The sequence below is a fragment of the Drosophila serrata genome, unplaced genomic scaffold (assembly GCF_035046125.1).
Source record: "Drosophila serrata isolate PLE 108 unplaced genomic scaffold, ASM3504612v1 contig_82, whole genome shotgun sequence".
NCBI classification, from domain to species: domain Eukaryota; kingdom Metazoa; phylum Arthropoda; class Insecta; order Diptera; family Drosophilidae; genus Drosophila; species Drosophila serrata.
This window is the reverse complement of record NW_028256980.1, coordinates 631,901-657,238: the sequence shown is the minus strand read 5'-3', so window position 1 is coordinate 657,238 and position 25,338 is coordinate 631,901. Positions and strand designations below refer to the sequence as shown.

Here is a 25,338-nt window from a genome sequence, read left to right as displayed (position 1 = left end):
TTGGGCAGTTATCTGGCGTCCTTGGCAAATGCTTTGGGGATTTTGGTTTTTGAATTAGTGAATCATTTAAAGTTTTTGCTGAGTGAAGTACAGAGACGGTTTTTATTCAAAAAATCAAGCTCTTCTGTAAGCTTCTGTGCCGTTGTCTATGCGGGTGCCGTTTTCTGAGTGTATAATAGCCACTTAATGTCTGTTATTCTTTTTGTTATTTTATTTTTTTTACCTCTGCGCTTGTCTATTACTCTGTCTCTACTCACTCAGACTTTTCTTTGTGCCGTGACGTCCCTTTTTTTTATTTATTAGCCCTTTTTAGTCCTGCCAAAAGGCCTTCAGGGTGTTTTGCAGGTTTCCATACGATGTCACGATCGCCATGTTATATTCTCCTGGCAGGATCGCCATGTAATGAACCCATAGTTAAAAGTCTTGTTTTGGGTTAAATATAAATTTATATTTGGTTAATCCGGAGGCAGCAATGGTGCCGCGTCCAGCTCTGGATCGTCTCTGATTTATCATATCATTTTTATCAACTAAGTAAATTCTAAACCTCGTAGCAGCGGCAGAGACGTTTATGTATTCTTATATATCGTTATGTATGTATATGTTTATGCTCGCTTAGTATGGAGCACGAGGAAATATGAATATGCACTTGAGTTCATATATGTATGTACTTAAGGTCTGCATGTGACAGTTTATGCTGACACTTGCAACCGGCTCGGATTTTGTCCACTTTTTTGTATTGGACGTTGATGCACTACGGTCAGTACACCGATGGAAAATATAGGACTGAATACAAGGAAAATGACTACCGACTTGCACACGATTTTTTTCGTGCTGGCTTTTGAACTGGCTTCAGGGTCTCTCGCATTTCTTTCGAAAGCCAACGAGAGAGCGCTCTAGAGCCAGCCGCTCTCTCGTGCTGGCTCTAGAGCCTGCAGCTCTCTCACGCACACAGCGATATTTTCGTGCCGCCTCTATTCTTATACGAATACAAAAGGTCCACCGCGGCCAAGAAATTAAAAGTTCTTAAAAACAAGTATTTTTAACATGGTTACCTAACAAATTGATCAGATTGATTAAGATTAAAAGGAATTTTTCATTTTCTAAAATAAATTTCGAAATAATCGATGTCAAACACGCGTAAACGCATTTATATTGTTTTTATAAAAAAATGTTATTAAAAAGGCATATGTTGTTTTGATGCCAATCTCGTAAACAAGATAATTTGGTTTGACTTTTACTTTCTAATACCAAACGGAAAATACAGAGTCAATATTTAATGCAAAAGGGTATATGCCATTACCAATATTCGTACAGCTTTAATTTCAATTATCGGTTTCTAGAATGTCGCGTGCGACCGGGACTAAAATGTAATTTAAAAAAATATCTACTTAATATTTTAAAATCATAAAAAATACATTATTAATATAATTGATGGCATAATTAATTAAAATTTATTGCATTACAATTTTTCATAATGCTTTGCTGAAATCAGAGCTTAAACTGGTTTCTTGCAAATGTATCTTCTGTTTTTGTTGCGTAAGAATGCAGTACACTTTTGTGAATATCTTGAAAACGAACAAGGGCCCAAAATATATCTTAGCACCAATTATAATGCTAACCCAGAGCTTTACGCTTCAAATTTTATAAAATAAAAAAAAAGTCTTGGCATATGTTTTTTTTTAGTTTTAATGCGTACGAATGTCGCATTTGACATTAGAGAATTACCCGGATCTATTTAATAATTCAAATATATAATATACATACATATACATATTTATATATTCTGTATGTACATTTGTATTATGTAAATAGCCCATTTTATGAATTTGTTATGAAAATAATATACAGTTAAATGATTTTCTGAAATTGAAATTAAACACTTAGTATTTATACTTATATTACTAAGAAACTCGGCGAACTCCGTTTCGTCACCAGATGGTTTCGTTATATGTAACATTTCGGTTGGTGATTAAAATATGAAGAATCTTTTTTTGTTGGTTTATATTTGGAAAGTAATGGATCTATTTTATCTTTTCGACTTGCGCAGCACAATCTAGTCGTTTCTCTTTTGAACTTTAGCGCATTGCAATATCGGCATATAGTCGTCATTGCTCTAATATCTAAATTTTCATCATCACTGTAATTCTCCGTTGATGCCAATGATCTTCGTGTCCTCACGCGTTTTCTCAATAGGGCACTTTCTCTTATTATATTTTGTCTTTCTTCGTTTAATGAATACACGTCGTCCTTTTGGACTATAACCTTAAATGCAGGATCCACATATAAAACACATTTCAACTTACCACCTTTAAGGCAAATGAATACTTTTTATTTATTTTATTATTTTTAATTTAAATGTTAGGAAACGACTACTTGATATATGGGTTTGTAGTAAATGCTATATATCAGCGATGGATATCCCGCTTTTCTGCCTAACGGGATAAAAAGTATTCAGGTCCGTCTCCTGGCTCTAAGCTACCTCCCTACCAATTTTCACCCAAATCGGTCAAGCCGCGGTGGATGTGTTGTCACAGGTTACCACAGATTTTTTTGTTATCGATATGGTGTCACATATTACCGATTACAGATGACGTTGAGATTCGATACGCGCGTTTTTTAAAATATGCAAAATTAAATGTATATATTTTAATCTTTCTGAGATATTTTCTAAATGTATGTTTCCGTAAGAACCTTGTACAGAGTATTAGAAAACTACAAAAAAAAAAAAAAAAAAAAAAAAAAAAACAGCCGGATCGGCTGTTATGTGCCGACAAGGAAAAACTGGGCTTCATTTATATATATATAGATTCTTTAAAACTTTTTTAAAACCCGAAGAGGGTACACAGACGGACATGGCTAGATCGACTCGTTTGTTGATACTGATCTAGAATATATATACTTTTTATGGTCGAAGATGACTCCTTCTTTGCGCTTTAAGTGTAGGTTAAGCCTGTATGTAGGCCAGTATGACCCTGTTATCCGGATATTATTATCAAACAGATCTGTAGAATATTACGAGGTATTGAAGTCGTTGAGGATCGCGGTGATTTTTGCGAAGGCAAGTAGTTCACCTGCCAATCTCTTGGATGCATCTGCTAGTGATGAGATGCTCCAAGGTTTCGGTTGCCTCAGAATCCTCATATTTCCTGCAGTTTCCCTTTTTGCTGGCGCCGAGCTTGACTGCATGCGCAGCAGGCATGCAGTGACCTTTCAGAATTCCTACCAACAGTCTGGAATATGTAGTGGCTTTGTGAATCATTGCGCTCTTTGCACATGATTTTTGTTATTTTGTAAGTTGCGGTGGTTCTCTTCCATCTGATTTTTACTTGTACGTCTGCGCACCTCCAACTTGCTATGCAGCGTTCTTACGGAGACGGGGACATTTTCTATTCTATCGCTATCTAGTTGACTACTTTCTTTGCAAGTTCTTCTGCGGTCTCGTTGCCATCGATGCCCTGATAGCTGGGAACCCAATAGATCCGCACTGACGTTGTTGTGCTTAGAATATCTAGTGCCTCCCTGCTTGCCAGTGCATTTGCAGCTCTGACGATTGCATTGATCTAATCGCCGCTTAACTGTCTACGAACAGGTTTACCCCCTCCCGTGGGCGGTCTATTCTCCGCGCAAGCTCTGCCGCGTTCCTGATGGCAAAGACCTTCGCCTGGAATATACTGCATGTGCTTGGTAGCTCAGGGTCTGTACAGTATATGGATGCTCCAACTCTTCCTTCCATCCTGGCGCCGTCTGTGTATATGTCGGGTCCCATGAGTGTTGTTGTTTTGACTTCCGGGGAAGTTCTAGGTATCATGTAGTCAGAAATGCTGCTCGTATTTTGGCCAATTGTACTTTTCCCGAATCCCTGAAGCGACAGACCTTCCTGCAGTCAGTTGCGCGTGAATATCGAGGGGATCAATGTCAATTAAGGTTTCTAGTGCTTTTGTAAAGGTTGACCTGAGCGCACCAGATATGAAAAGTAGGTCTGGCCGCTGGGATCTCTCTATAAGCTGTCTTCTTTTCTATGGCATTGTCGGACGCACCACTGATATGTAGAACAAGTGCTTTAGATCCGGTAAGAGATCTTCTTGGATGGGTATAGTGCAATGGTGGCCTTTGTGTTTTGCTTGTTGTCTCTTACAGTGCCGAGGTATTTGACTTCTGTTTCCGGGGTTAGCCTGGTTGTGTATATATTTGGGGAGATCCATACCGGTACCTTGTATCTCTTGGTGAAAAGAAAGAGCTCCTAACTTGTCAGCATGGAAGCCGTTTCCCAATCGGATTGTATCCGCCTACAACTTAGAAGATTTCTTTGGTGGAGTTGGTAGCGTGGTTGGTCACTTCCAGGCGATCTATTATTGCATCTGTGCTTACATTGTGAAATGCCTAGGATATGTCTACAAAGACTCCGAGAGCGTATTCCTTATTGTGCAGGGCTCTGACAATGATGGCTACTAACGAATGTAATGCCGACTCCACTGATTTCCCTTTTATGTATGCATACTTGTAGGTTGACAATAGTCCATCTATATCGTTTGTAAACCAGCAGCTTTTCTGTTTTTCGCGTTTGAGCTGACTCTGTATTGTAGGTTGCTTTGATATCAACATCCATAGTTTAGCCGTTTCTGGGGCCGTCTCTATGTTGGAGCAGAAGTTTCTCCATGAGTTTGATTGCGCTCTGCGTATTTCCTTCTTGTAATCTCTGGGTAGGATTTTGTATTCCTCGTTGATTATATAATCCTTCCCGCTTCTTCTCTTGGGAGACGGAAGCCTTTTCCTCAAATCGGCTGTGGATATTGAGAGCCGTCTTATACTGTGCCTTAGAATTTATCCCCTCTCTTGACTGTTTCGTCCCGTCCTTGCGCGGGGAGCTTGTGTCCGTTATGAGCTGTACGCTTTCCAGGTCCGAGCCTGCATCGACTAAGGCTCGGAGTCGTTGATGTGGCATAGTGATACAACTAGTATGACCTGCTCACGTCTTATTAGAGCTGTTACTGCTGACGACACGTAGATAGGATTGCTCCCCCTCTGTGCCCGCCGGTGATAGCAGTCACGCTTTCCGCCGACGCTTGGGTTGACATCCTAGTCCCGATTGATTTCTCCGTACCTCCAAACTTTTTCAGGGGAACCACCCACTAGCGCTTTATACCTACCGCCAGGCACTTCCCATCATGGCTAATGATTTATTTCCTCCGGCTTTAGGGGAGGAATTGAGCCTAAGCCTTAACTGGACACTGCATTACCGCGGACGGAGCATGAGGCAATCCATTACCCGTGCTCTGGGGTAATACTGTGCCCATATCCCAGCGGGTGCCCACGTGAAGGGTTCACCTGAAGGTTTTTTTTTTCTAAAATCTAGACAAATATTTTTATGAGTGTAGATACCTGGCACTAAAAATAAACAAGTATACAAGTATACTCCAGAGTGATAACAAAACACAGATAAATCAAATTTACATATAATTAACTAGAATCTCATAAATTGAGAGCATAATGATAATGAGCATAATGATAAACTATTTTTTTGACAACTTAATGTCTTGCATGGCTTTTAGTGGGTCCTTTGACGGTTCTGATAATGATTTTTTGGCCGTCGGAACGCATTTTATCTAATGCGGTTTTGAACAATCTAACTAATTCATTATGCTCATGCAGAAGATTTTGAATTGCTCAACGCTGACTTAACAAAATAGATCTGAATTAATTTATTATTATTATTATATTGGTTAGTTGGTGATAACAAAGCGCTTTGCCTATGGTGAAATGGGCCTTTATTCAAAATGCTTGGAAGCAAGTTCGAAAAAAATAAAAGATTTTCATTTTCAAAATATTAATATGCCATTGTACCTTAAGGGGTTACACCACCCTGAACGCCTGAAAATTTGAGGCTATTTCAAAAATTAATATTTGTTTTTTTTTCTAGGTAAATTTCGTCTATTCTGAGGTAGCGTTCTGCACGGCGAACGTGCATATTGGGTCCGTGTCAATGCATTTTGCTCGGCACGATAATTTTGTATTTGATTATCATGAATAATCACTTGCCGACGTGCCTATTAGCATGCAATATTCAAAGGAACTATACTTACATTACATTACATCATTCTCAACTGTGTGAGGATATAAAAAAATGGACTTCATTTTCCGATCGTTTGTCCGTCTGTCTGCCCGTTTCTAAATAAACTATCTGAATAAAACTTTCCAGTGAGTCCTTTATATAGTCTCACTTTTTCATTTTATATAGGAACATGAATATTTTTCTAACTCAAACTTGCGTAGTAGAGAGATATATTTAAATATTTTCTTTCCCCTTAAACCAACTTTTAAAACTAAATATTACCATTTCTACTCCTAAAAAAATAAATATTTTAATAAGACAACACATTATTTCAATCAATGTTAATGATATATCTTGTTTTACACATCTACAGTACTTACCGAAATTATAAATATCTTAATCCTTGGATTTATTTTTACGTGTTTTAAGCATGTCTTCTTGGCTTGCCAACGTCTCTCTTTAATCAATAACAAAGGTCAACATGGTTTAGTTGATGGAAAGCTGAACCGAAGGAATTTGGTTTTTAGAATCCGAATCCGGCGTCCGAATTTTCCCATTACATTAGGATTTTAATGTATTTGAAGTTATGTATTAAGGTTATGGACTCTTTCTCTAATTTTATCATTTAGTACAACTCTTTACTTAAATGTAAGACCTCAAGAGAAGGAAGGAAGGATTTTTTTCGCAAAGTTGTAGCTGTGTGATGATACAAATAAAAGGCTTCTTGCAAACTCTAATTATGTCTAGGGCATTGCATGAAGCCATGAAATCGTAACTTTGAACAGTCATAAATTTGAGAAGAAATTGATCTATTGAGGACTCTACGTATCCTCAAGTATCTCAAAATCCTGACTCCATAGGAAATTTTCTACGGAACAAATTCTTGATGAAATAAACTTCAGCTTTCCTATAGTCTTAAAAAAAAATACAATTGTATTAAAATATTGTTCACTTTTTTTTTTATTTTAGTAAATCCGTTATAAAGAGACCAGCCGAAGACGAGAAGGAGTCCCACAACCAAAAACGATTTAAATTAAAAGCTACGTAAAGTTCTAATAAAGTTCTATTTTGTTTCATAAAAATTTTACGATATTTTTAAAGCCTATTACCAACATAAATAAATACATATCATGTAAATAAACTCCATGTACTTTCTGTTTTTTTTTATTTCTTGAGTACTAAGTTAAGCTAAATGTTGCAAACAGAAAAAAAACTAAACAACTAAGCGAAAAGAATATCCGAAAGGGAAAGTCGTGAAGTTTGGAACTCCGCAAAAATTTTTAAATTGTGTAAGTAGTGCAAATCAATCAATCAAGTCGTTGCACATACGAAGGCGAAAACCAAAAAACACTATTCCACAAGCTTTGCGTTTTGTTGCATCTCACTTCGTCTCCTGTTGTCAGATCCATTTTTCGTGCACGGGCACATCGATCGGTTCAAACAATTGTGGACCCGGTCCCGGCAGAGGTACTGAGAACAATGGGGGCATACATGCGATAAAATAAAGCTCCTGATTTATTAAATATGTAATAATAATCTTATTTAAATATCAAAATGGATGTCAATGTAGTTAACTCCAATATCCATACTCTGCTTAAAATTTACCACTTAAACGCTCAAAGTCTGTCGAGAAAATATGTGTCTCTAAAAAGTGAATAACCAAGTTTATACGTAGGCATACTGATAATAGTCCAATAGAATATACCTGAAAGATTTCAGGCACATTGCATTCTGACAGTCTTATGTTTAGTTTCTCCTTGATAACATCCTGTCCCAGCGTTTTTATTTGCCTGCCTATTCTTAAGGACCTTATTTCTTTCCATATTCGACTTATCGAAATAAAATGCATCCAATAAGAATTTTCTTTGATGTCAGTTTATTAGTAATCTCGAGAAATAGATGTTCTATTGGACTATTATCAGTATGCCTACGTATAAACTTGGTTATAAAAACGCTGGGACAGGATGTTGTCATGGAGGAACTAAACATAAGACTGTCAGAATGCAATGTGCCTGAAATCTGCTAATCTAATAGGTTTAGATTTGCTTGTGTCAACCAGCGTGAAGTGCTTGTTAATAATCTTACAAATAAATCTGACACTTTAGGACTTGACTTATATTTATAATATAGAGTTAAAGTAGGTTAAGCCGAGCTAGGACCACTGTCGTGGGCAGTTCAAAGCGCCGCCACACACGCAACAGCATTTCAGAAAGCCAGGCTCCTCAGACTTTCTCTGCCGCCGCGCAGTCGCTGGAGGTCTGACTCCGTCAGTGCCTTCACGGACGCCAGGCGCGTATCACAGCATTACGACGAAGAGAGCTTCCTAGCGCGCAGCTGCGTAACTTCTACAATCGGACAGCCGTCAGAGAATGAAACTCCCGAAGGCTTAGGCGAGGGTAAAAGCTCGACCTTCTCGTCAACGTCGGCGCAGGGGACTTAGAGAATTGGATAAAGGTAGATCAGTGAGTTTTAATGACCTGCTGAATCTAGACCTTATTAGGCGTGCGCGTCAAAAACATTCCTGGTTCCGGAGACTGTTTCTGAAAACCTTAAGGCACCTTTGTATGATTTTCCTACAGGTAATTTGGTGGGGGCAGAAATATAAATAGACTAAAAATAGACTAAAATCGCCCTCATTTCTGCCCATGGCACCCAGTCAAGCCGACAGCGGATTATAGCTTTGCAGCAGTCCCACGGAAGTGGACTTCTCTTTCTTATTATTATTTCCTATCTCTATGTATATTCGTATTTTATTTACTACCTTTGAAATAAGAAAAAAGATGGCGCCTAAGCAGGGACTGCAAGGCAGATTAATTTTCTCTTCCAGAAATAACATCATAAAATAGTCTAAGCAAAGACTATACAGTTTATAAGATGGCTTACGACCATGCAATCGTTATGCAATATGAGGCTAATTTTTTGATTCAAACGACAGTGCACTATGTGAAATTTGACCCATTTTCGTGGCCAAAACTCATTTTTCGCGAGTATTCAAATTTCCGTATTTTCAATGATACCATATTAAGAAATGATCATGCTATGTTACATACCTAAAATGTTAACTTAACAGTTCAATGTTAAAATAACAGCTGTTAAAGTCAGCTGTTGCAAGCGAACACCACGGGCTGTCTTAAAGGTTGACTTGGCGGTGCATTAAATAACCAAATTCAAAATTAATATTAATTCTTAAGGTTATTACTATGTGCTGATACTAATATGTTGCGTGTTACTTTCGTATGTTTCTTTACCGTTAAAACTGGTATCGACGTAAGGGAAGACGACAATACATATTTTATTTTATTATTTTTTCAAAATAATAATGAAATTGATGACAAGGATGAAGTTGAAAATGAATACATAGAATAATAAAACCAAAAAAAAAAAGTTCTTCTTAAATAACTTCTATATTTACAATCCGATCTGAACCAAATTTGCAGGACACATTTAAAATAAGAAATTCATCCTGTGTTCCAAAATTTGAAAATTGCTTTAAATATTCGATTTTTTTTCGATTTCTGTGGGCGGAGGGAGGCGTTGACACGCACACTTTTCTGAAATACCTTCCAATATTCATACACATCATTATACAAGAAACCTGCAGTGAAAAATGTTAATTTCAAAAATTTTAATTTTGTCCATGAAAACGGTCAAATTCCACATAGTGCAGTGGTGCTCTTCCTGCTCTGACAAAGTAAAGACCGTTGCATTCCTTTGCATGCACGAGTAAACACAAAAACAAGCAAGTGCGTATGTGTCCTTAAATATGTGTGTGCTTCTGTTCGCAAGAGCAACGACGAAAAATTTAAATTTAATATTTTTTGACCGCTTGTTAGGTAGAGACGGGGACGAGAACGGCAGCAGAAACAGCTGATCTCAAACATGTATTGCACTGTTTTTGTATACATGTGTTTGTCTGTTTTGATTTTAGCATGTTTACATTTTTTTTGTTCTTGAATGCTTTTATATTGTTATTTTTTCTTTATTTTTATAAGTAACTAGCTGTACCCTGCCACGTTTCTCTGTGGCATATTGTGGTTGCACGCATAAGAAAGAAGTCAAACAAAAAAGAATAATTTTCAAATTCATTTAATTGTGTAATACTTGGTATACAATATTCTTCGTTTCTCCATTCTCCTCAATTTCACTTTCCCGGAAGCGCAACACAATCCTTTTGGTTCGTTTTTGAATTTGAGAGCCTGGCAGTATGTGCAGACCTGACGCATTGCGATTCGAGCTATAATCAACAGATGTATTATATCGGAATGCAAGACGATTGTATTGCAGGTGTTGATCTTCTGCAAGCTTTAAACGCGCTTCAGCTACCCTTGCCCTGTCGCGTTCATTATTTTGAGAGTGAATCAAATCGGTTGCTGCAGAACGCGACTGCCTAACTCTCAATCGTTTTCTCTTAAGCCTATCTCTATGCTCGTCTTTCTGCTGATTCCGCGTTGTGCATCTGCATTGCTTTCAGCCGCTCAGTCTCTCGAATGGAGGCCCGTTCTTCGTCAGTCATATTCGTAATCTTACGTCTGTTTGCTTCTGTATTTCGAGTACGACGACCCAAACTCGACTTCTTGGGTGGCATAACTTCGTTTCTTACTGAACCTGAACAAAAAAATAAAATGTTTATCTCCAATTTCTTCTTTCAATATGTTGGGAATGTTTGACAGGAAATGCTTTGATTCAGCTGGCTGCATGTAGAGGGCGCAGCAGTAGGGGCACGGGAAACGCGAAAAAAAATTGATATATTCGCAAAAACAGATAAGCTATCAACATCAAAAGTAGACAATAACCGAGCTGGAACCTCAACGCATGTTGTGTAAAAATTTGGCTTTAACGGTTGAGAACTTTTCAAGTTTCTTCTTTCAATATGTTTTGAATGTTTGACAGGAAATGCTTCGATTCAGCTGGCTGCCTGTAAAAGCGCAGCAGTAGGGGCACGGGGAAACGCTAAAAAAATGTATATATTCGCAACCACAGATAAGCTATCAACATCAAAAGTAGACAATAACCGAGCTGGAACATCAACGCATGTTGTGTAAAAATTTGGGCTTAAACGGTTTAGAACTTTTCAAGTCTAGTAGACACGAACAGAGCATTTTTATATATATAGATACATATAATCTATATAATTAAATACTTGGTATTCCGTAAGTTTAAAGAAATATTTTATTTTATTTAAACCGAATTTTTACAATATATTTTTTTATTGAAGAACACCGACCGATTAATTTCGTGTCTTAATCTGAACTCATCTTATTGAACATGGAAAGTTGACGTCCAAGCCTTGGTCTCCAGGACTTTGATGGATTTCGAAGATCCTAAGAGATGTAGCGCTTGCTCGGTATAAGATACTTTTTATTAGCGCCATCTGTTGGTCGATCATAGTCGAAAGGCGGCTTTGCCAGTGTAGCAAGCGTAGGTCGGCTAGGGCACGAAAGATCGGGTGAGAGAGTAACAGAGGCATTTGTCAACGGTCTCCCCGTTTCCCCCACTTTCACATTGGGTTACCGCCACTTTCCGGCGTCATCTTCCAGCATTCCATTTTTGGCTGCTGAAGTGTAGTGACTGCTATATTTGGCGACTGGCGACAAAATTTCGAAAAAGTAATCGCGAGTGTTCAAAGTGCTGAGAATACAATTTTGCTTATTGGCCACTGAGCCACGAATAGAAAGGTGAGCGTACAGATAGGGAAAAGCATAGGCAGCTTGAACTTATTTATGAATTTTAAAGGCTGCAGTTTGTACCGCTCGAAGGCCCGAGGAGAGGCGAGGGGCAGGCAACGAAACGACTCCGGCGCAGCTTCTTGGATTCTTTTAAACGCCTGGATCTGAATTCTAGGAGGAGGACTTTCCGTCGCCCCGCTCACCAGAGCTGGGGAAAATATTACTTTTTTATATAATTTTATGGGGTTGAAGCATAATTAATCGCCGAATGCTGTAGAACGACCTTTGTCCCCTTGGCGAACAGCTCTAGAGAGCACAACTAAGCAGAGAATTCGGTAGCAGTCGTACGAGCTTTTATGCCAGAGTCGGTGTAGGCGTAGGCTTCGGCAAAGCATTGCGATTAGTTTAATGTAATTCTTTCGGGCGTTTTGAACTCGCCGCCGCAATGGGATCCCGGCCAAAGTACATTTAATTCGAGCCCCATGCCTCATCGCGACGAACTATTGTAAAGAAAAAGGGAATTTTCGACCCCCATTTTGTTCCAGTGTCAGTGAAGATAATATGGAAAATTAGTGTAAGAAAAAATATAAATTTTAAGTTAGGTTAAATTTCGGAAAAATTGCAAGGAAAAAAAGAATGATGTGAAATGAACTTAGGCATATGTAAAGAGCAATGTGCGGCAAAGAGAAATGTTAATTCGTTGCATTCCGGTGAAAATTAATGAGAAAATCGATTTAAATAGCGCGGGCCGTATGCGTCTTTTTTTTATAGTTTCCCCCCCATCTTCGTAATCTCTTTTAGGGATGTGAATTTCTTTTTTTTGCATGTATCATTTTCATCCCAATTTTCAGCTAGCCTCCGAGGAAAGCGCTTTCATCGGTGGAGTTAAGAAAATGGTGAGTGTCGAAGTAATAATTTAAACAATTTCAAGTACAAAAAAAAGAAATGAATTGGAAAGAAAGAAAATGTCCCAAATCTTGAGCCGTTAACGTAAAAGAAAGATCGAAAAGTTAACCGAACCAACGGCAGAAAACGAAGAGGGAAAGGAAAAAAAGGAACGCTGATACATAAGGCTATTTGAGCTGAGGGCTTTTATGCTTCTCCAATTCGAATTATTATTTTTGTTGTTGCAACATGTGGATTGAATCTCAGTCAGCGTAATTAACAATTTCCTCCAACTTGCCCAAAATTGTTTTGCCATTATTTTTATTTTTGCCCGAAATCGAGTTGAAGGACGTATATTTATTTATCATCGGTACTCTAAGTTTTAATGCTTAATTGACTATATACGTTTCTTATTTTAAGTAATGAATTTATATTTTTCTAGTTTTAAATAAAATTATTATAATGTTTTAAAATGTCGAGTATTGGCCGCAGCTGGCATGCGTTGTGATGTAGGGTAGCACTTGTCGAAGGGGTCGCTCAAGCTATATAGCTTTGAGGATGGGAGCGACCATAGGAAGGGTGGGCAAACTAGAGCCTCCAGAACACCAGGAGTGCTAAAAAAGGGGGAGTAAGCCGAAGAGAGTTAAATTTTCCTCAACTTTTATTTATGTGTTGTCTGTTTCTCTGTCCCGGTTTAAGCTTGTTGTAGCACGCAGTTATTTCTGTTTAAAATTATGCAAAGGCAACCCGAGATCTGAGCAAGACCATCACTCCCGTAGCCGACGAGCCGAAGCCGGAAAAATATCTTGCGTGAGTTAACATACCCCTCTCCACGGCCACAGGGAGAGAACACAGACGCGACAACAACAAAGATCGTCAACGCACGAGTTAACATACCCCTCTCCACGGCCACAGGGAGAGAACACAGACGGGACAACAACAAAGATCGTCAACGCATGAACTCCGACAAACACACACATTCTTGTACACTCATACCTATACTCGTGAAGTATTCATTGTATTAAACAGGCAGTCTTATTTTGTACTCTAAGCAACACGGTCGTTTGTTTGCAAGCCTTCCTTCCAGCATTTAGTAAAGCGATACTCGCATACGAGATCTCTCGGTCACGAGACTGTAACTGGCGCAGCCGAACTACGAACAAGGGATTAACCATGCCCACTACGCTTATCGTTCTAATTTCTTTGTGTGCTGAGGTGAGTGAACAGGTGACAGCGGTGGTCGTGGAAACTTTTAGTAGCGAAATAATTATAATACATACATACTTAAAAGAGAGAACAACTGCAAAAGAAAATAAAACATAATAACGTGCAAGTGTAAATGGGATTTCAGGAGGGAGCGATATACAAAAATGTGCAAATAAAACAAACAAAATGAAATTCTAAATGCCGCGCAAGCGACCTTATATGTGTACATCAAACGCTGATAAGGCACCGGGTTCACTTGCGCGGGACAATTTACAACTACTCTATCAACGAGTTGTTGTGTGCGATGACCGTATATGTGTACATCAAACGCTGATAAGGCACCGGTATCATCCATACACAACAACTCAACAAAAAAAAAAAAGAGAAAAAATTAAATGAGAAATTGGCAAATAGATCAAAAACTCGACATCTCAAACTACTGTGTGTGGCGACCGTGCGAGTGTGCCGGAGATCACTAGGTGTGCGTGTGTGAGAGAGTACGTGTATGCTTTTTGGGAATTTCACCAGAATAGTAATTTCATCACTATGCCAATATCGCATCAGCCCGTAGCTATACTGCGATTGGTTGTTGTGGCCCCGCATTTATGAGAACAACCGTTAGGTCGCGACGACAGCCTGGCGACCGTGCGAGTGTGCCGGAGATCACTAGGTGTACGTGTATGCTTTTTGGGTATTTCACCAGAATAGTAATTTCATCACTATGCCAATATCGCATCAGCCCGTAGCTATACTGCGATTGGTTGTTGTGGCCCCGCATTTATGAGAACAACCGTTAGGTCGCGACGACAGCCTGGCGTCGCTGTCGCCGAGTGTGGTTCATTGTGCACCGAAGAAGAATATTGTGAAGACAGATCAGTCGAATATTAGACTTCGTTGTGAATAGAACTCCGCTGCGTAAGAACCGAAAATATAACAACGTGCTTTCAAATATCACCGATGCGCCAATGTGTACATCAATCGCCCACAACGCAACGGGACAATCCACACACAGTGATTTACAAAAATAAATGTAAGTTATGTGATTAACGACCGTATATGTGTACAACAATCGCTGTTAAGGCACCGGGATCGTTTCCATTTATCAATTTACATGAACGCAAATTTATTATTATGAAATACATAAAAACAAAAATACTACTAAAAAAAAAAAAGAAAAATAAAAAATAAAATAAATGTCATACACAGTGATACTGTTCCCTTCGGCAAATTTCAAGTAATCATGTACATATGTATTTGTGTTACGCCGCTTGTGAAATTCTTGTTGCGTCGTTGTGCAGTGGCTGCCGCTAAGAGCTGACGACGCGCCAGAGTGGCGGACCGACACTTGATGCCGCGTTGGCTTGCACACTGTTGAATTCCTTTTATACACTATGCACTACGAAAATAGAACCATATTAAAAAAAAAATAAAATAAATATGAATTAAAGGAAAATGTTATATGTTATATTATATACAAAAAAAAAAGAAGAAACAACAAAACATTCCACGTACAACTTAACGTTATTGTTGTCACATGTTCACTAACCTCTAACACATTAAATATTTACTAAATCACATACATTACAGTTGAAGTCGATAACATCTACAAAACCACAAAAAAAAAAAAAAACAACAACGAGGGTGGACGGAAACACAGCAACACTACACGAATGGCATACAACTTACACTAAACACAGGGAAGCAAGGAGAAGAGAAACTGCGTAACGAACACACACTACAGGTTTTCTTTTACTTTGTAAAGAATACATACCAATTTTCTTGCACCCAAGCATAGATACATATAAATAGTGTCACTTATTATAGTACACTAAATTACCACACTAATATACAAACGAAGCCGTATAGCAGATATACACACCCAAAATTTATCCTATAAAAAAAAAAAACACATACACATAAGTAATATACATACACTTAATTACTACTTTACATTATTACTATTTTATATACACTATATACATACCATTTCTTCTCAATACACGTAAATGTACAAAAAAAAAGATTGGGTCTAAGAAGCGAGGCCAGTCTATCTGAGACAAGGAAAGCAATAGAAACAAAAGAGAAAGACCAGCTAGTTCAATCCCAAAGCAATAGTCTCACCAACGCTATGGATTCCGGTAACGCACAAAGCCCCACCCTTAGCAATTTATCAACTTCCACAAACACAAGCCTGAATCTACCACAACTACTAGCCCTTGTTCATCAACTACCCACCTACGAAGGCCCACCTGACAATCTAGATAGATTCATAGGTAGAGTAGAACAACTACTTTTGTTAGCCGGATCAGTGGACCAAGCAACTTGCGGACAGTACTTACTGGGAACTATCCGTGACAAAATTAAAGGCAGGGCGGACGAAGCGCTGAGTATCTGCGATGTACTCCTCAGTTGGGATGACATCAAAGCAAACCTAAAGCGACTATACTCCAGTAAAAAAACGGAAGAAATGCTTGTTAGAGAGCTACATAATCTTCCGGACGGACTCAGTATGGGAAAGTTATATTACACAGCCACTAAAATAAGAAGTGAATTAATGTCTCTGGCCAGAGAAACAGACCCTAGTGAACACTCACTCACAACCAAACGTGACCAATATGACAGATTCTGCCTTAATACATTCCTAGTTGGATTAAGGGACCCACTTAGGTCAGCCATTAGGAACCAAAGACCAGAGACAATTGAGAAAGCGTACGAGTACGGACAGATCGAATTGAGTTTTTCTAGAAACCTGAATAAACACCAAGAAAACCAACGACGCGACAGCTTGACATACAGGAATCACCCATATGCGAAAGGACAACCAACCAATAATGACTAAAATAGACGCTACATACCAGGACAACAGAACTATAATAATGGCAACAATGCCCGCCATGATAACACCAACAACGACAATAATAGTCGCTTTACACAGCGACAACAAAATTTTAACAACAATAATGAAAGACGCTTCACACGTCAACATAATTCCAATAAGAATAGTAACGGTCGACACGATAGACAAACTTCGGGCAGGAACCCCTTCCACAATAACGACAAACCAGATCAGACCCTAAACCACCAAGACAAGAACAAACATAATCCAAGCGCTCCCCTATGTAACATCAACGATGATGCAAATTTTTTAAAAGAAGCCTCGGGAAGCCAGTCGGGTACATAAGCAAGAAGAGTCACGGATCTTCCTTGCCATTTGTTTTCTTATCACCAAATTCCATGGTGCCAAAACCTCTCAAATTCCTAATAGACACTGGATCTACCTACTCATTCATAAACCCAGCACTTATTAACGAAGACCATATAAAAAAACTAACTTCCGTTATAAATATCCACACCGTACTTAGTACATTCAAAATTCGGGAATATTCAGATGAAATAAATTTCAAACAATTCGGAAAAATTTCCAATTTCAAGTTCTTACTATTTAATTTCCACCCCCACTTCAATGGTCTCCTAGGTATGGATTTCCTATCCGGCCTAAATGCAAAAATAAACCTTGCCGACTCCATATTAGAAACACCAGAAACCGCCATCCCAATCTTTACAAGAGAAAACCCTGTAGATACATTACATACCCTACCACAAAATACTAAAATACGACTTCCGCTCCCAGTAAACTTCATGCAGGGAGACTTTATATATGAAACCACGAATCTGGATAATCAAATAGTCATAACAGGCGGCTTATACACCGCATACGCAGGATCCGCCTATTTCGAAGTCTGTAATAACTCAGACCAGATCCAAACACTCTATCTTGAAGAACCGCTACAGGCAGAAGAGTTCTCTCCGCTAACCCATCAATACTTAAACTGCATGTCCGCGGCAACTAATACAGAATTACCGGACGACCAACAGTTAAACATTCAAACGGAACACCTTAACAGCGAGGAAAAACAACATATTCTCAAACTATGCAAATCATTCAAAAGACTCTTTCACGACAAAAACAATAAACTAACGTTCTCTAACGCCGTCAAACACTCTATACCAACAACAGATAATATACCGATTCACACAAAATCTTACCGTTACCCATTTGTACATAAAGACGAAGTTCGAAAGCAAATCTCAAAAATGCTCGAACAGAACATCATAAAAAACAGCCATTCCCCTTGGAGTGCACCCGTTTGGATCGTACCTAAGAAAGGTGACATCACAGGCGAAAAAAAGTGGCGCTTGGTAATCGATTTTCGAAAATTAAATGAAAAAACTATCTCTGATAGATACCCTATTCCGAACATTGCAGATATACTAGACAGCATAGGAAAGACCATGTATTTCACAACAATAGACTTAGCAAGTGGCTTTCACCAAATCCAAATGAACCCACGCGACGCAAGCAAGACGGCATTCACCGTCGAAAATGGGCATTACGAGTTCACGAGGATGCCCTTCGGTCTCAAGAACGCCCCTGCCACGTTCCAACGCGTTATGGACAACGTCTTAGGTGATCTAGTCGGTAACGTCTGTCTCGTCTATCTCGACGACATAATAGTATTCTCTCCCTCACTCCAAAAGCATATAACAGATATTAAATCTGTATTCATAAAACTCCAAAACGCAAATCTAAAAATCCAACCGAGCAAGTGTCACTTTTTAAGGAAGGAAATCGACTTCCTGGGACACATCGTCACCCAGGAAGAAGTCAAACCAAACCCACTTAAGATTCAAGCCATCAAAGATTTCCCCTGCCCAAAGACAACCAGGGAAATTAAATCATTTTTGGGATTATTAGGGTATTACAGAAAATTTATTAAGGACTTCGCAAAAATAACTAAACCCATAACGAGACAGTTAAAAGGAAAGAAATCTATAATAATAGATGAGGAATTTAAACAAGCATTCGAAACGTCGAAAGATCTTCTTTGTAATGATCCCATACTCACATACCCTGATTTTAATAAACCATTTACGTTGACCACAGACGCAAGTAATTATGCGATAGGCTCTGTGTTGTCACAAGGCCCAGACACTAATGACAGACCCATATCCTTCGCTAGCAGGACACTATCGGATACGGAAATCCGCTATTCTACGATAGAGAAAGAAATGCTAGCTATTATTTGGTCTGTAGGTCATTTCAGACCATACCTCTTCGGGCGTAGATTTAAAATAGTCACAGACCATAAGCCATTAACGTGGCTAGAAAACCTTAAAGGCCAAAATCCAAAACTACTTCGATGGAAAACTATCCTGGCCGCTTACGACTACGAAGTAGTATACAAAAAAGGGTCGCAAAATGTAGTCGCTGACGCACTCAGCAGAATTGAGCCAAACTTGAACATAAACGAAGACCCACAAAGTATACCAATTGCTTCACAACCACTAAATCACTTCAATAGTCAAATAATATTCCGTATCGGATTAACAACTGAAAGACAAGTAGAAACACCATTTGCCCATAAAATAAGACACATAATCACAAAACCCGTGCATACTTTCGACTCTGTTACAAACACCCTTCAAACAATCCTAAAGCCGAATAAAACATTCGCAATATTTGCACCAGACGATATTTTCAAAATAATAGAAGAATCCTATAATAACTATTTCTTCGAAAACGATTTATACAAAATTTCCCGCTGCAAAATATGGCTAACCGAAATAACTAATCCCCATGACCAGGAAAACAAAATTCGTGAGTACCACTTTAACACCAATCATAGGGGGATAGATGAAACATATAACCATTTAAAAAGGGACATTTATTTTCCGCATTTAAAAGACATTATCACAAAAATTATAAAAAATTGGGATACTTGTCTAACCCTCAAGTACGATAGACACCCCCATAGACCACTGATGCAAACCTCAACCGCCCCAGATGGACCATTGGCAGTCATGCATATAGACATATATTTCATTAACAATGCTTGTAACCTCACCATTATAGACAAATTCACCAAGCTAGCGCAAGCCTACCCCCTTAGCAATAGGAATTCAATAAAAGTCGCCGATGCCCTATTACAATTTATAAGTCACTATGGCGCACCAAAGAAAATAATTTTCGACCAGGGAGCGGAATTTTCGGGCAGTCTATTCAACGATCTCTTAACCCAATTCCAAATAACAGCCCATACAACTTCATTTCAACAATCAACGGGCAACGCTTCGGTCGAAAGACTGCATTCCACTTTAACCGAACTATACAGAATAATTATGAACAAAAGAAAGGAAGCACGCCTAGAATGCGGTCACGACCAAATACTCGCAGAAGCAGTTGCAACTTATAACAATGCAATACACTCCAGCACCTCCTATACCCCTTTCGAACTCTTTCACGGAAGAACTCACATATTTAACAAAACAATAACATTCGACAATCACCACGATTACCTTCAGAAACTAAACGAATTTAGAAAGGACATATACCCAAAAGTACAAGAACATTTAAACTTGACCACAGAGAAAAGATTGACTAAATTAAACGAGGAAAGAGAGACACCAGTCCAAGTCGAGCCCAATGATACAGTATTTAGAAAAGAAAACCGTAGAAACAAGATAACCCCGAGATTTTCAATTCACAAAGTAGGTAAAGACAAAGGCATCACCTTCTTAACAACTAAAGGTCAAAAGTTACACAAACAAAAAATCAGAAAAACAGTTAAGAAATTTACAAACACCGGATCACCAGCTTAAGCAATAATAATAAATTTTTTTTTTCTCTTTAAAAATGCACAAAACTCTTTCTTTAACGAACTTGGAGAAGACAGAAATAACATTTATTCATTTCAATTTATGGTAATAGGATTATGTATAGTAACTGATTATGTAAGCAACGTAGTTGATAGCCCCTTAGCCAGTAAGCTAAACCTAAATTGTTATTTTATAAGGAACAAATACAACATAAGAGACATAATAAGTAAACAAAATGTGACGTTAGCATTAAATGAACATACTTATGAATTATGTTATACTTTAAAAACAATACACATGTTTAACATTATGATAACCATTATTGAAAAAAAATTTGTTAAATTTAAAATATCGTCGGAGTTCGTGGCGTAAACCAACAACACGCCGCCTGGCCAACTGTCTCCGATCCGGCCATTCCCCCTCCGTGGCCTTCTCTTCGGACTGGGGGGGGAGGAGTTAACATACCCCTCTCCACGGCCACAGGGAGAGAACACAGACGCGACAACAACAAAGATCGTCAACGCACGAGTTAACATACCCCTCTCCACGGCCACAGGGAGAGAACACAGACGGGACAACAACAAAGATCGTCAACGCATGAACTCCGACAAACACACACATTCTTGTACACTCATACCTATACTCGTGAAGTATTCATTGTAATAAACAGGCAGTCTTATTTTGTACTCTAAGCAACACGGTCGTTTGTTTGCAAGCCTTCCTTCCAGCATTTAGTAAAGCGATACTCGCATACGAGATCTCCTCTACTCCCTCGGTCACGAGACTGTAACTCGTGCGCTCCGAACTCGAGCTAACAACTTGCCTGTGACATTTGTTTTGAGTGTAGCGATTCGTTACAGAGAGAGCTTAATTTATTCTTTAATTTCTTTTGGATTCAAGTGCATTCGCCCTTGGATACATGTGCTCTTTTTGAAATTTCCAAACTTTGAGCGTGTGAACGCTACAAATAGGGGAGAATGTTTATACAATAAAATTGTTTATTCTACTACTGGGGACTTGTGTTTAGTCTACTATCGGGGACTCCTGTGGAGTTGTGGTGTCCGATGACTATCTGGTTATTATTCGATGATTATGCATGGTTTTACATATGTGGAATAAGTAGGCATGTGCTAAAGTCTGTGGGACTGTGGATATATAAAAAAGAAAGTCGTATCTGTTACACCACTTATAACCCAAATTGGTAGGAAGGTAGATTAGAGCCAGGAGACGGACTTAGGATACTTTTTATTTCGTTCCACAGAAAAGCGTAGAATAGAATAGAATATATAGAATTTATTACAGACCAATTTATCAAATAGTCGTTTGCTAACATTTTAATGGAAAACAATAAAACTAATAAAGGGTAGGAAGTTTCATCCTGAAATGTGTTAAGACTTTTTTTTGACTTTATAAAATTTGAAACGTAAAGCTCTTGGTTAGCATTATAATTGGTGCTAAGATATATTTTGGGCCCTTGTTCGTTTTCAAGATATTCACAAAAGTGTACTGCATTCTTACGCAACAAAAACAGAAGATACATTTGCAAGAAACCAGTTTAAGCTCTGATTTCAGCAAAGCATTATGAAAAATTGTAATGCAATAAATTTTAATTAATTATGCCATCAATTATATTAATAATGTATTTTTTATGATTTTAAAATATTAAGTAGATATTTTTTTAAATTACATTTTAGTCCCGGTCGCACGCGACATTCTAGAAACCGATAATTGAAATTAAAGCTGTACGAATATTGGTAATGGCATATACCCTTTTGCATTAAATATTGACTCTGTATTTTCCGTTTGGTATTAGAAAGTAAAAGTCAAACCAAATTATCTTGTTTACGAGATTGGCATCAAAACAACATATGCCTTTTTAATAACATTTTTTTATAAAAACAATATAAATGCGTTTACGCGTGTTTGACATCGATTATTTCGAAATTTATTTTAGAAAATGAAAAATTCCTTTTAATCTTAATCAATCTGATCAATTTGTTAGGTAACCATGTTAAAAATACTTGTTTTTAAGAACTTTTAATTTCTTGGCCGCGGTGGACCTTTTGTATTCGTATAAGAATAGAGGCGGCACGAAAATATCGCTGAGTGCGTGAGAGAGCTGCAGGCTCTAGAGCCAGCACGAGAGAGCGGCTGGCTTTAGAGCGCTCTCTCGTTGGCTTTCGAAAGAAATGCGAGAGACCCTGAAGCCAGTTCAAAAGCCAGCACGAAAAAAATCGTGTGCATAAAAATCGTATGGCTCTACGGATCTTCCACTGTAGCGCTTGCACGGTATAAGATACTTTTATTAGCGCCATCTGTTGGTCGATCATATGTCGAAAGGCGGCTTTGCCAGTGCACTGGATGTATTATATCGGAATGCAAGACGATTGTATTGCAGGTGTTGATCTTCTGCAAGCTTTAAACGCGCTTCAGCTACCCTTGCCCTGTCGCGTTCATTATTTTGAGAGTGAATCAAATCGGTTGCTGCAGAACGCGACTGCCTAACTCTCAATCGTTTTCTCTTAAGCCTATCTCTATGCTCGTCTTTCTGCTGATTCCGCGTTGTGCATCTGCATTGCTTTCAGCCGCTCAGTCTCTCGAATGGAGGCCCGTTCTTCGTCAGTCATATTCGTAATCTTACGTCTGTTTGCTTCTGTATTTCGAGTACGACGACCCAAACTCGACTTCTTGGGTGGCATAACTTCGTTTCTTACTGAACCTGAACAAAAAAATAAAATGTTTATCTCCAATTTCTTCTTTCAATATGTTTTGAATGTTTGACAGGAAATGCTTTGATTCAGCTGGCTGCATGTAGAGGGCGCAGCAGTAGGGGCACGGGAAACGCGAAAAAAAATTGATATATTCGCAAAAACAGATAAGCTATCAACATCAAAAGTAGACAATAACCGAGCTGGAACCTCAACGCATGTTGTGTAAAAATTTGGCTTTAACGGTTGAGAACTTTTCAAGTTTCTTCTTTCAATATGTTTTGAATGTTTGACAGGAAATGCTTCGATTCAGCTGGCTGCCTGTAAAAGCGCAGCAGTAGGGGCACGGGGAAACGCTAAAAAAATGTATATATTCGCAACCGCAGATAAGCTATCAACATCAAAAGTAGACAATAACCGAGCTGGAACATCAACGCATGTTGTGTAAAAATTTGGGCTTAAACGGTTTAGAACTTTTCAAGTCTAGTAGACACGAACAGAGCATTTTTATATATATAGATACATATAATCTATATAATTAAATACTTGGTATTCCGTAAGTTTAAAGAAATATTTTATTTTATTTAAACCGAATTTTTAAAACATATTTTTTTATTGAAGAACACCGACCGATTAATTTCGTGTCTTAATCTGAACTCATCTTATTGAACATGGAAAGTTGACGTCCAAGCCTTGGTCTCCAGGACTTTGATGGATTTCGAAGATCCTAAGAGATGTAGCGCTTGCTCGGTATAAGATACTTTTTATTAGCGCCATCTGTTGGTCGATCATAGTCGAAAGGCGGCTTTGCCAGTGTAGCAAGCGTAGGTCAGCTAGGGCACGAAAGATCGGGTGAGAGAGCAACAGAGGCATTTGTCAACGGTCTCCCCGTTTCCCCCACTTTCACATTGGGTTACCGCCACTATTCCGGCATCATCTTCCAGCATTCCATTTTTGGCTGCTGAAGTGTAGTGACTGCTATATTTGGCGACTGGCGACAGAATTTCGAAAAAGTATTCGAGAGCGTTCAAAGTGTCGAGAACACAATTTTGGGTATTGGCCACTGAGCCGCGAATAGAAAGGTGAGCGTACAGATAGGGAAAAGCATAGGCAGCTTGAACTTATTTAAGAATTTTAAAGGCTGCAGTTTGTACCGCTCGAAGGCCCGAGAAGAGGAGAGGGGCAGGCAAGGAAACGACGCCGGCGCAGCTTCTTGGATCTTTTAAGCGCCTGGATCTAAACTTTTGGAGGAGGACTTCCCGTCGCCCCGCTCAGCAGAGCTGGGGAAAATATTTTTTTTAATTTTATGTGGTTGATAAATAATTAGTCGCCAAATGCTGTAGAACGACCTTTGTCCCCTTCGCAAACAGCTCTAGAGAGCACAACTAAGAGGAGAATTCGTTAGCAGTCGTACGAGCTTTTATGGCAGAGTCGGCGTAGGCGTAAATTTCGGCAAAGCATTGCAATCAGTTTAATGTAATTTGTTCGGGCGATTTAAACTCGCCGCCGCGATGCGATCCCGACCAAAGTTGTTTAATTTGAGCCCCATGCCTCATCGCGACGAATAATTGGGGGAAAAAAGGAATTTTCGAGCCCCATTTTGTTCCAGTATTAGTGAAGAAAAGATATGGAAAAATTAGTGTAAGAGAGAATAGACATTTTAAGTTAGGTTAATTTGCGGAAAAAATAATGGAGAATTAACCTATGTATATGTAAAGAGCAATGTGCGGCAAAGAGGAATATTAATTCGTTCTCTCGTATTCTCTTTTAGGGCGTCCCCTTTGGATGTGAATTTCTTTTTTTGCATGTGTCATTTCCTCCCAATTTTCAGCTAACTTCCGAGGAAAGCGCTTTCATCGGTGGAGTTAAGAAAATGGTGTGTTGTGGTAATAATTTAAATAATTTCGAGTAAAAAAGGAAACATGTTGAAAAAAAAGAGAATATCCCAAATCATGAGCTGTTAATGAAAAAAGAAAGAAGCGAAAATTTAATCGAACCAACGGCGGAAAACGAAGAGGGAAAGGAAAAGAAAAGAACGCTGATACATAAGGCGATTGCGCTTAAGGCTATTTATGCTGAAAGCTTTTATGCCTCTCCTTATGTAAATGTTGTTTTTGTTATTGCAACATGTGTTGAATTTTAGTCAACGTAAATAATATTTTCCTTC

At 38.6% G+C, this 25,338-nt stretch overlaps 1 long non-coding RNA gene across 1 annotated transcript; it reads left to right on the top strand.

The window, feature by feature from the left end:
• Positions 1-3,653: 3,653 nt before the first annotated feature.
• LOC147644865 (uncharacterized) lies at positions 3,654-21,155 on the top strand. The gene is made up of 2 exons (XR_015273229.1): positions 3,654-14,836; positions 15,394-21,155. It is a non-coding gene; the product is annotated as an uncharacterized LOC147644865 (long non-coding RNA).
• The last annotated feature ends 4,183 nt before the right edge of the window (positions 21,156-25,338 follow it).